At 39.7% G+C, this 10,251-nt stretch overlaps 1 pseudogene; it reads right to left on the reverse strand.

Moving 5' to 3' along the window:
* Positions 1 to 8,268, reverse strand: part of LOC102245798 — a 40,284-nt pseudogene extending 32,016 nt beyond the window's left edge.
* Positions 8,269 to 10,251: the final 1,983 nt, after the last annotated feature.

The raw sequence follows: 10,251 nt of genomic DNA on the forward strand, positions 1-10,251 counted from the left end.
TTTTGATGACCATGTTGGAGGAGGTAGAATAAATCATTTAAAATTATACTCTTTAAAGTCATTTTGGGCCCAACTACTTGTTAAGTATGTGACTAGGAACAAATCAACTATATTAATTTTCTGTTTTGTAATCCTTCAGCTTTATTTTATCTTCAATAACCCTTTTATTTCTACTTAAAATTTTCTTCTATTGAACACCAAGGTAATTTTTTCCTTGTTAATAATTAATGCATTTAATTATCTGTTTTTTCCACTAATTTTTGCCTTTACTGGAACAACAGTTTTTGATATGTAATATTATCTTTCTCCTATTCTAAGAATTTGATGATTGCCCTTAAATTTAGAGAGTGATTCTTACATAAATGGTTGGGTAGTTTTTAACTTTATAAAACAAATGTTTACTCATTATATTAACCTCAGAGTTTAATACTTATTCCCAAGGTATCACAGAAGGTTTCTTTGTTGCCTAGTATGTGGTTTATGTTTATAAATGCTCCATGGGTGTTAGGCCTGATCAAATAATTGAATGGACAACCCCTCCCTGGGAACTGACTACTTCACAACAGACATTCCTTTTTGCTTAGCACTTCCTAGGACCACATTCCACTTGCTAAGACCATTATCTTTCCCCTCAGGACCCGCCCAGAGGATTCTATGCCCAGAAAAGCCCGCCTAGAGTCCTTTAAAATCTCCGACTCTCAGTCCATGGGAGCTGGCGCCATTTTGGGGCTCAGCCAATCTGGTTTTCCAGATGACCTAATAAATTCATAATTCTTTACTCCTTTTGGCTTTGTGTGTTCCTCCTTTGGCAACCCTAACAATGGGCATTAGAAAATAAGTTACTTTCCAAATCTCCTTGTGATTTATAATGTTTAATAGAGTTTATTGGCTAGATTAGCTTTCATCATCCATATCCTCCATAATTTTTTTATCATGTTTTATCCCTCAAAGTGTTAGAATGGTATATGAAATCTTGTGACTATTATTGTTGAATAGTAAGCATATTCATTTTAAAAATTTATACTCTCTTTGACATTATAATATACAGACACCTTATAGCCAAAATAACATTTCTTTCTGGCTATGAAAATTCTAAAGCCTGGGATTCCAAATGCTGTTGCAGACCAAAATGTTATAATTTTAGAATGGCATGGTAGGACAACAAGAAAATGGTTAAACTTTAAAAAAAATGTAATCTGTGATCCTGTGAAGAAGTTGACTATTACAAATTACACACTATACAAGGCTGTACTTCCAAGAAAGTCATCAGTCCATGAAATTAAATTATGTATTTAGAAGGTATTCTAATACTGAAAGATATTAATTGAAGATATAATTGGCTAGATTATTTTTAAAGTCTCTTTATTTCTTTTGTTCAACAGGCTGGCTCAAAGTTTCTAACCTGGCTTCTGTAATCAAAAATACTTTTATTTTCTCTCTCAAACGAAGAGTAGCACGAAAACAACTAGAAGCATGCCTATTTTAATTAAACTTGGAATTCTTCAAAGATACAATTATATATTTCAATAAACTGCACTTGAATTAGGGAACTCTCATTTTGAAAGTAAATTAGTGCTGTGTTTCTCAAATTATGATTCTCATTTCCCAGGGAATCATGATAATATACAAAGGTGTAGGTTAAGCCAAAGTATGATCATGAAATATCTTCTGGAAGCATCAATTATGTTCAGAAATATATTGAAAGTGAATGGGGGGTGTGCATAGGGAATTAAAATATTTTATGTTAAATATATTTATATTTGTGAATAGAAAACACAACTTGAATGAAAATGTTGTCTTTACACACAGTAAATATTCAAATAATAGAAAAGGATATGTGAAGTTTAAATATCCTCCCTGTTCCTAAATGCTCAGTTTCTAGTCCTTCTCCCAGTGCAATGGGTTTTGTAATCCAATGAGGCACATCTGCCAGAAGGTTTTCTGTAGTCCTCATGCAGGACTGTTGGTGAAGCTGCAATGGAAAAGGTAGGTATTACTCAGATGTGAGAGAGCTATTTGTATTGTCTGTTTGTTCTGGAACAAGTATTTATTAAACATTCTTTTTAGTTCTAATAGTTTTGTTGTTGTTGTTGAGTAATCTTTCCTGAATCATCTGATAAATATCATTTTTTCCCCAAATTTATATTTCTTTATTCCTTTTTAAAATCTTCTTGTTTAGGGTAGTATTATCAGAACAATATTTACTAGTGGTTTTGGTTATTTTTTAGTTTTGTTTCCCTACATTTAGTTAAATGTTTAAAAATAACCTTCACTAGCCCAGCCGGGGTGGCTCAGTGGTTGAGCATCGACCCATGAACCAAGAGGTCACTGGTTCTATTCCCAGTCAGGGCACATGCCTGGGTTGTGGGCTTGATCCCTTGTGCAGGGCATGCAGGCAGCCGATCAATGGTTCTTTCTCATCATTGATGTTTCTCTCTCTCTCCCCCTCTCCCTTCACCTCTGAAATAAAAAAAAAAAGACATATATAAAAAAAGAATACCCTCATTAAATATGATGACAGATAACTTTCATCATGTTAAGGAAATGTTCTTTTATTTCTATTCTATACATAATGGGAACTAAAGGATGATTTTGGTATTGACTTAGATAATATAATATCCATTTTTTATATATTTTAAACTAATTAGGTCTGTTTTATGTGGCAGTATTTACTCCTCAACATTTTGATATAGTTATCACAGTATGCTTTCATTATTGTGAACAAGTAGATCATTTTCCTCATTTTAATATTTCTTTGTTCATTTCAGTCATTTGTTGTGGAGAGGTTGAGAGTTACAAACTTGTTCTAATAATGCCATTTTTCCATAAATTAACATATATGTATTTTATTAATAAAAGAAAAACTCAATGAGCAACATATTTTTAAATTATATTTTGTAGATACAGAGGGTTGTTATTCCTATATATATTTTCACAAATCTCACTAAAATGCTGGACTTTTGATAAAAAAGTTAGGTATAAATGTTAAATATTTGTTTATGTAAATGGAATTCATAGGACACACAAGTATTTCCATAGAGAAAAGGGCTGTGTCTTCTAAGACAGTGACGAATTTTTCTCCCAATTTTATATTACTACTAGTGCCCCAGTGCATGGATTTGTGCACATTGAAAGGAAATTAATTAGAAGGTGGCCTGTGGGGTGGGACTGAGCGAGACAGGCTGGACAAACCCTGAAACCAACCTCCCATGGTCCCTCCCCAGTCAGCCACACCTGGGGCAGCGCCACAGCTCAAAGGGCATCTGAAGAGTGAGCAGGGTCCTCCAGCAGGAGGGGTCTCTGGGCCTGGCCTGCAGGAATCGGGCCAAAACAGACAGTCCGACATTCCCTGAGGGGTCCCAGAGTGCGAGAGGGCACTCTGCAAAGTTGCTGTCGCTTGGCAGCTCCTGCGTTAAGCATCTGCCCCCTGGTGGTCAGTGAACCACGCTGCCAAATCACCACAGCTCAGCAGCTCCTGCGTTGAGCATCTGCCTCCTGGTGGTCAGTGCATGTCATACCTACCAGCCAGTCGGACGGTTGGACGGTCGCTTAGCCTTTTATATATATAGATGGATATTAGCAACACAGTAAAAAGCCACCTTAATTTCTTTAACATTTGTAAAGGGAAAAGATAGCAAACTTTAAGCCCATTTTATAATTCCTTTTTGGATGTTCCTTCAACACCAGCGAGGCACTCTGTGAGAGGATGAGAGGACACTAATTACCTATGGGCAAATCAGAGGACTCCATTGGGTTCTATTCTCTTGCAGAGTCAATAAAAATAGTTTCCAAGATCCTTTTTCCTCCTATTTCCCTTCAGTTTCTGCTCATTTTTCCCCCAAAGAGATTCTTACCCCCTCCCAAGACTGTGTATGTGTTTTAAGGGTGACTTTCTTTGGAATGCAATTATTATTTAATGTTTAAACATGAATGTGCAAAAAGGTTAGGCTTTACAGACCTTAAATATGTGGTAATATTGTAATGACATAGGAATTTTTAGGGGTGAAATAGGCAAATTTAGGGAATTTTTAAAATTAAGGGGGTCCATGGAAGAAACACAGGGCTACAGATCTACAAAGGTTGCATTTCCATAAGACAAAGAATCAGGGAGCCAGCAGAAGTTACATTTCCGTAAGATAAGGGAACTGGGAGTAGCCAAAGGTCTATATTTACAAAATAAAGAAGGAGGCCTCACATGTCCCATGTGAAGTTTGGCCTTTGAGCTCAGGAGTTGCTATAGTGACCAAATCAAAGGGGAATAGTGGCCAATCAGAGGGGATATCCGGCACAAAAACTGTGGCCTTTATAAATCCGAGGGGAAAAGGAACTCAGTGGGACTCTCCCTCCTCCCCATGGGGGAGTCTGTGCTGTGGGACCCTTTCCCCCTCCCCACGTGGGAATCTGCACTTGTTCTTCAATACATTTCCACCTTTGCTATACCGTCTTCTGCCTGTGGTTTCATTCTTGGACTCCGACAGACAAAGAATCCGGGGAAGCCATCCTGCCCAGGGGAACACCGCACTTTCCAGTCCGAAATTCCCGTATCAGTGAAGTGGAATTACCTCCTGCAGAGATGTGGAGGGTCCACAGTGGTGTTGAGTGCCCTCTGGTCTCAAGGCACTCCTTGCTGTAGGCTGTGCCCTCTGGGGTCAGACCTGAAATGGAAAGTGACTGAGAGCAGCAGCTTCTGTGGCAAGAATTTATAAAACATCACTTCTGGCCCCTTTCCAATGGAGCTAAATGAGAAGCCCTAGGCTTGCCAGATTTAAACTGAAAAAGACAATTCATCCCCGAGGAAAAGAGGCAGGGAGCACATTACTTGATGACTTTTCATGAAAAAACCCACAATGTACTATGAAGCAAAAGTAGAAAAAGAAATCTTGGCTAAGCTAAGTATTCATTTTGTGGAAAAGAACTATCCAGGAACCCAATAGAAACTCAAAAATCAAATTTCAAAAGGGAGGAATTGACCCTTTACAAAAGCAGTTGGGCCGATCCTGCTGCTTTCGTTTTGTGAAACCACATAATTTGCCTGCAACATTCTCCTCTCATAATCAGTGCTCAGTAGTCCTCGCCACTTAGAGGACCACACTGAGAGGTCTGGCCAGCCAATCAGTGCCTCGGACAACAAGCACTCAGTGACTATGATGCCTGCAGGATTACTGAACGTGATATTTTAAAAAGTTAATTCTCTCCACATTGCAAAGGAAACTATTACTGTGGAGAAGGTATAATTACTCCAAATGGATACGTTCCAGACTGCAATGTGCTGATTTTAATGCTTGGAGTGTACACGGCTCTTTGAAATGGAAGGGATTTGCTCACCGCAAATATTCGTGAGGGCCCCTCCTCTGTCCTCACCACGTGTTGCTGGACACATGAGAACAGCTGGTTTCCAGTCGGTTAGGCCATGTGTTGTCTGTGTGACTTTGACCAGGTGGCTTCTCTCCCATCCCAGTTTATTTCTGTCTAAAAGAAGAGCAGTCTTAAAAAAAAAAAAAGAAAAAGAAAAAGCACCTGACAGAAATGGTCCCACTCTTTCCGGGCTCACGGCAGAAAAGATCGTTCAAATCTGACATCTTCTACTGAGTCCAGATGAAGCGCACTATGGGGAGCTGAAGGACAAACCTGTCTTTAAGGGTTAGCCTGGCAAAGGCAAGCTGATGAGGAGGAGTTGGCGAAACCTGCTTTGAATTGGAAAAGAAAAGCTCAGTGCATCGAGGTATGGATGGATTCCATGCTTTCGTACATCTCGAGAAGTGAAAGGAAGCGAGGACACAAAGGAAGGATGGCTGGAGGATAACGGAGGTGCTCACAGGCCAGCTAGGAGGGGGAGTTCCAGAAGGGAAGAAACAACAGTGCTGGTTTCCTCGGCCTCGTGTCCTTAGTATTGAATAGCAAGAGGGAGATCCCTAACAGAAACTGGGAGTCCATCACCTACCTGCACTGCCACCGATGCCACTGGGCTGTTCCCTGTTTTGTTCACCAAGGGAAGATGAGGCTGCCAGTCAGCCCCCAACTGATGTGGGCTTTGTCTTAGCTCTGCCCATGGTCCCTTCCCTGGACACCCTTGTCTTCATATCTAGGTGTGTCCTTCCTTCCTCGCCTTCCGTCTTTGGTGCTGACTTCTCATGAGCATTCCTGCACCCTCCTGCCTACTCCCCAGTCTTGTAGAAGCCTGACAACTACTTTTCCCATAGTTCCCAGCCAGCAGGGTCCTGGCTTCTGTTCTGATCAATGACCGGGTCCCTCGTGATGTTTGGAAGGTGGAGGAGGAGCCGTATTTCTTCGCCAGCAATGGTGAGCAGGCCTGTGGCCTCCGGCAGACAGCAGCCTGTGGGGTTGACAGTAGTTTTGGGGTGTCCACCTATGATTCAACAATGGCAGTTCCCTGCGATTGTTGTACATTCAGCTAGCTGAGAGCTGGCAGGGGCCATCCTGACCTTTACTCTCCTGTTGCTGTCACCCCCTCCAATTATTCTGTGAGTCTCTGATACTTGTTATTAAATTATTTTCTGTGTGAAATACTTAGAGTGGTTTCTGTATTCCAAACCAAACTATGATTGGTAAATAGCCAAGTTTAAGATAGCCTATGTCCTGACAGAATAAGAAACCCACTGAATACCACCTTCAGCAATTGTCCCCACACACTCTAATTTATGGTGCTGAGAGGTCTCTAAGCCTCCAGCCTTGGGACCCAGAATCCCACCAGGCAAGCATTCCTGCCTCTTCTCTAGAAGGGATGAAGGAGACTACTTCTTCTACTTTTCTTAATAGCATCCTGTGAGAGTATTATTATCTTTTCTCACGTAATAGGAAACTGAAGACCAGAGAGTTTCAGCAGCAGAAAATCTGCTGAAAAGCATACGTCTGATTTGAACTAGGTTTTTTGTTATTTTTACTTCTGAATTCTCATCTAGAAAAGACCTTCCAGGAATTCCTTACATCTAACTCTAATCCTATTTTCCTTTGGAATTTTGACTATAGATATTTATTGCCAGATTTAAAAGTTCGCCTTCTAGAATACTTTCTGACTATGAAAGAAAACTGAAATAATAATTTAATATTTAAATACTTAGTATTTTAAATATTTAAAAGTATTATCTATTAAGAAGTTACAAATGTCAGACACTGTGCTGTTTTAATTACTCATTTAATCATTACAATAATCCAGGTAGTCATTCATTTTTATCTCGGTTTTACAAAAATAAAAACCTACACTCAAAGGTTAAATCCAAGGTCACTTAGTTGGTTTATAGCAAAGCCAGATGGAAATCTATTTCTCTCCAATTCCAATGCTTCTATGGATTCATTTAATGAACACTTATGGAGGACTCACTTTATGCTGGGCATTTGTTTAGGTGCATTGGTGGTGGTGGGAGGGGGAGACACGTAACACATAATAGCAATGTGGAATAATGTGGAATAGGAAACGAGGCAGGTGATGGAGTCCAGTTTGAAAAATCTGTTGTGACTAACAGGTACTCACATCCCACCAATAAAATGTGCTATGATTATTTAAGAATGAAATAAAAACATTATGGTTATTAGTTTTTCAAATAGCTACACATTTATCAGGACATAGATACTTATTAAAGAGTTTCAACCTATTTAATACATGGAACTGTGTGCCTAGAGATGCTATGAAAACATTACTGTGACAGACACTAAGGCTGCCAAGGACTGAGAACGTTTTGGAACCTCTGGGCTATAGACTAGAAGTGAAATAAGATTTCACTTTAAATTCACTGATGTGATCACAAATTTGATCATTTGCTCTAAATTTTAGTTTTCTTTCCTCAAAGCACATCTCAGTCTTCTTTAAATGTATGTGCTCTATGTTTTGCTTCCAGGTTTTTTCATTTTGCAAATCTTTATCAAAATGTCCTTTCTGTAGGAAAACTATAAAAAAGGAATTGGAAATGGATAAAAAAAATGCTTCTTTAGAAGATGTTTTGATTTTAACCCCTCTGTGCTGATGAGCCCAACCCTCACTCCCTCTGGGGCTGTCAGGTGGGGACCCCTCAGGTTACCTGGAGTCAGTTCTCCATCCTTTTCCCACAGAGATCCTGAGCTGGAGCTAAGGGCCAAATTCATGTGCCACCAGTGATTTTCTAAATTTGTTTTCTTAAGAATTTAGAGCCTGTTTACTTCTATAAGGAACTTATACAGTTATAGTATTTGGCATTATATTTTTTTTCTAAAAGGTAAATGTGTTTACCTGAATTTATTCTCCTGCTGGTCAATTATTTCTGTGCTCAGGTCCATTACGAGTTTTCTGACATCACTCTCACAAAAATTTCTCAGAGTTTACGAACCAATGAAATCTTGTTCTGAGCAATTTCCAGACACTCCATTTAAACTAAACATATCTGGTTTTGTGGCCATTGCCACTGATACTGGTTTCCTTCCAACACCCCTGAATCCTCCTCAAAGCATTTCAATAAGCTCGTGAGATGGTAAAAGGGCCATTATGAGTTTTCTGACATCATTCTCACAGAAATTTCTCAGAGTTTATGAACCAATGAAATCTTGTTCTGAGCAATTTCTGGACACTCCATTTAAACTAAACATATCTGGTTTTGTGGCCATTGCCACTGAACTGGTTTCCTTCCAACACCCCTGAATCCTCCTCAAAGCATTTCAATAAACTTGTGAGATGGTAAAAGGGAAAGACTTTCTTTTAGAAAGGGAGAAATGGAGGTGCAAAGAGATTTAATAAAGTAATTATGGGATTAGCCCTGAAGCAAATCTTGATACCCCTGTGTCACCAGGCAGGTGCTCAATAAATATTTGTGGCAGGAAGGCAGGGAGAAGGAAAGGAAGATAAGAAAGAAAGTAAAGAAGGGAAGAAAAAAAGAGAGAAAGTAAGAGAAAGGATGGGCCCCAAATTTATTTGTTGAAACCCGATGACTACCGTGGTTAGAAGGATGAAGGAACCCACTATTAAAGTATTACTTTTTGAATGATGGTAACAATAGACCTTGAATGGCAAAGGAATGACCCTAATAATGGTGTCTGCTTGCCAAGCTCCATGGATGAAAAATAAAGGAGTAGCAGAACCCGCAATTAAGTAAATCCATCAGCATTCCTATAAAACCTATTGCTATTCGCTCACAATAACAATGTATAGAAGAAATACAATGAGTCCAAAGGCTGACCTCAAAGAAACAGCTGACAGAATGCCCAAATAATCAGGGAACTCGCCCCCAACAGTAATGAACGGCTAAAGTGAAGCAAAAACAGCATGGTCCAAAGATTCTGAATTACTAGTACACTGAATCGTTCTTCCCCACCATTGCTGTCAACATTTAGCCTCGCTGGTCTTTCCTTCTTAGAATGTGAGCCCTGGAGAACCAGGGAGCTTGCTTTTAATCTTGCAAGATATTTACTTCTCTCAGATAATCAGTTCCTGTCATCAAGAGCTTCTCTAAACAGAGGATCTATAATATCCGCTCCTGTTTCTCTTGCCTGTAACTTGAAACTGTGTTTTGGATTTAGCACTTTGACCATTAGTCTCTACTTGGTTGTGTATGTCCAATAGGCCAATGGCTTCCCTTTGACTTATTGACTGAGGAGAGGATGTGACATCATTGCTGCCTCTTGGAAAAGCCCTTAAGGCTCATGTCAGACTTGGTCACGTTACACATGAATGGCAGGGTCCTCAAACTCACTTGCACCACAATATAAAAAACTCAGGTCAGAGACATTAAATGGCTGATTTTTTTAAAAGAGAAAAAAAACCACTTAGATTTATAGTCTGGCTTGTTGATTGAAGGTATCTTAGCAGTTAGGATGTCCAAAGCCCTGAACTCTTCCTTCTGCTCTGCACAAGCAATAGCAAGTAGTGAAAGAGCTGGGAGATAAATTCTGCAGACAGTGCAAACAGCGACGAGTTAGAAGACCACTAGAGTATCTTGGAGAGGAATCATAAGTGTTTTCCACATTGGAAGTGGAGAACCTTAAAAACGGATGCAAAGGAGGTTTTTGAAAATATACAGCCCCCACGAGGCCAGTCCCCAGGAGACGCAGAGGACTGGAAAGTTCTTGAGGGCAGGATTGGCTGTCACTCATCTTTGTTTCTTCCCTTACCCCCACCCCTGCTCCCAGTAGGCTCTCCTTAAGTGGTTGTTGCCCAATTTTTCCATCAAGTACTGGGCATATGGTTTACATCTGGTCACAGTACCCGTTACCACTCACTAACTCAGACCATGTCTCTTGTGAAATTGCCCCCAGGGGAACTGCCCTCAA

Source organism: Myotis brandtii, unplaced genomic scaffold, assembly GCF_000412655.1.
Source record: "Myotis brandtii unplaced genomic scaffold, ASM41265v1 scaffold773, whole genome shotgun sequence".
In the NCBI taxonomy this organism is placed as follows: domain Eukaryota; kingdom Metazoa; phylum Chordata; class Mammalia; order Chiroptera; family Vespertilionidae; genus Myotis; species Myotis brandtii.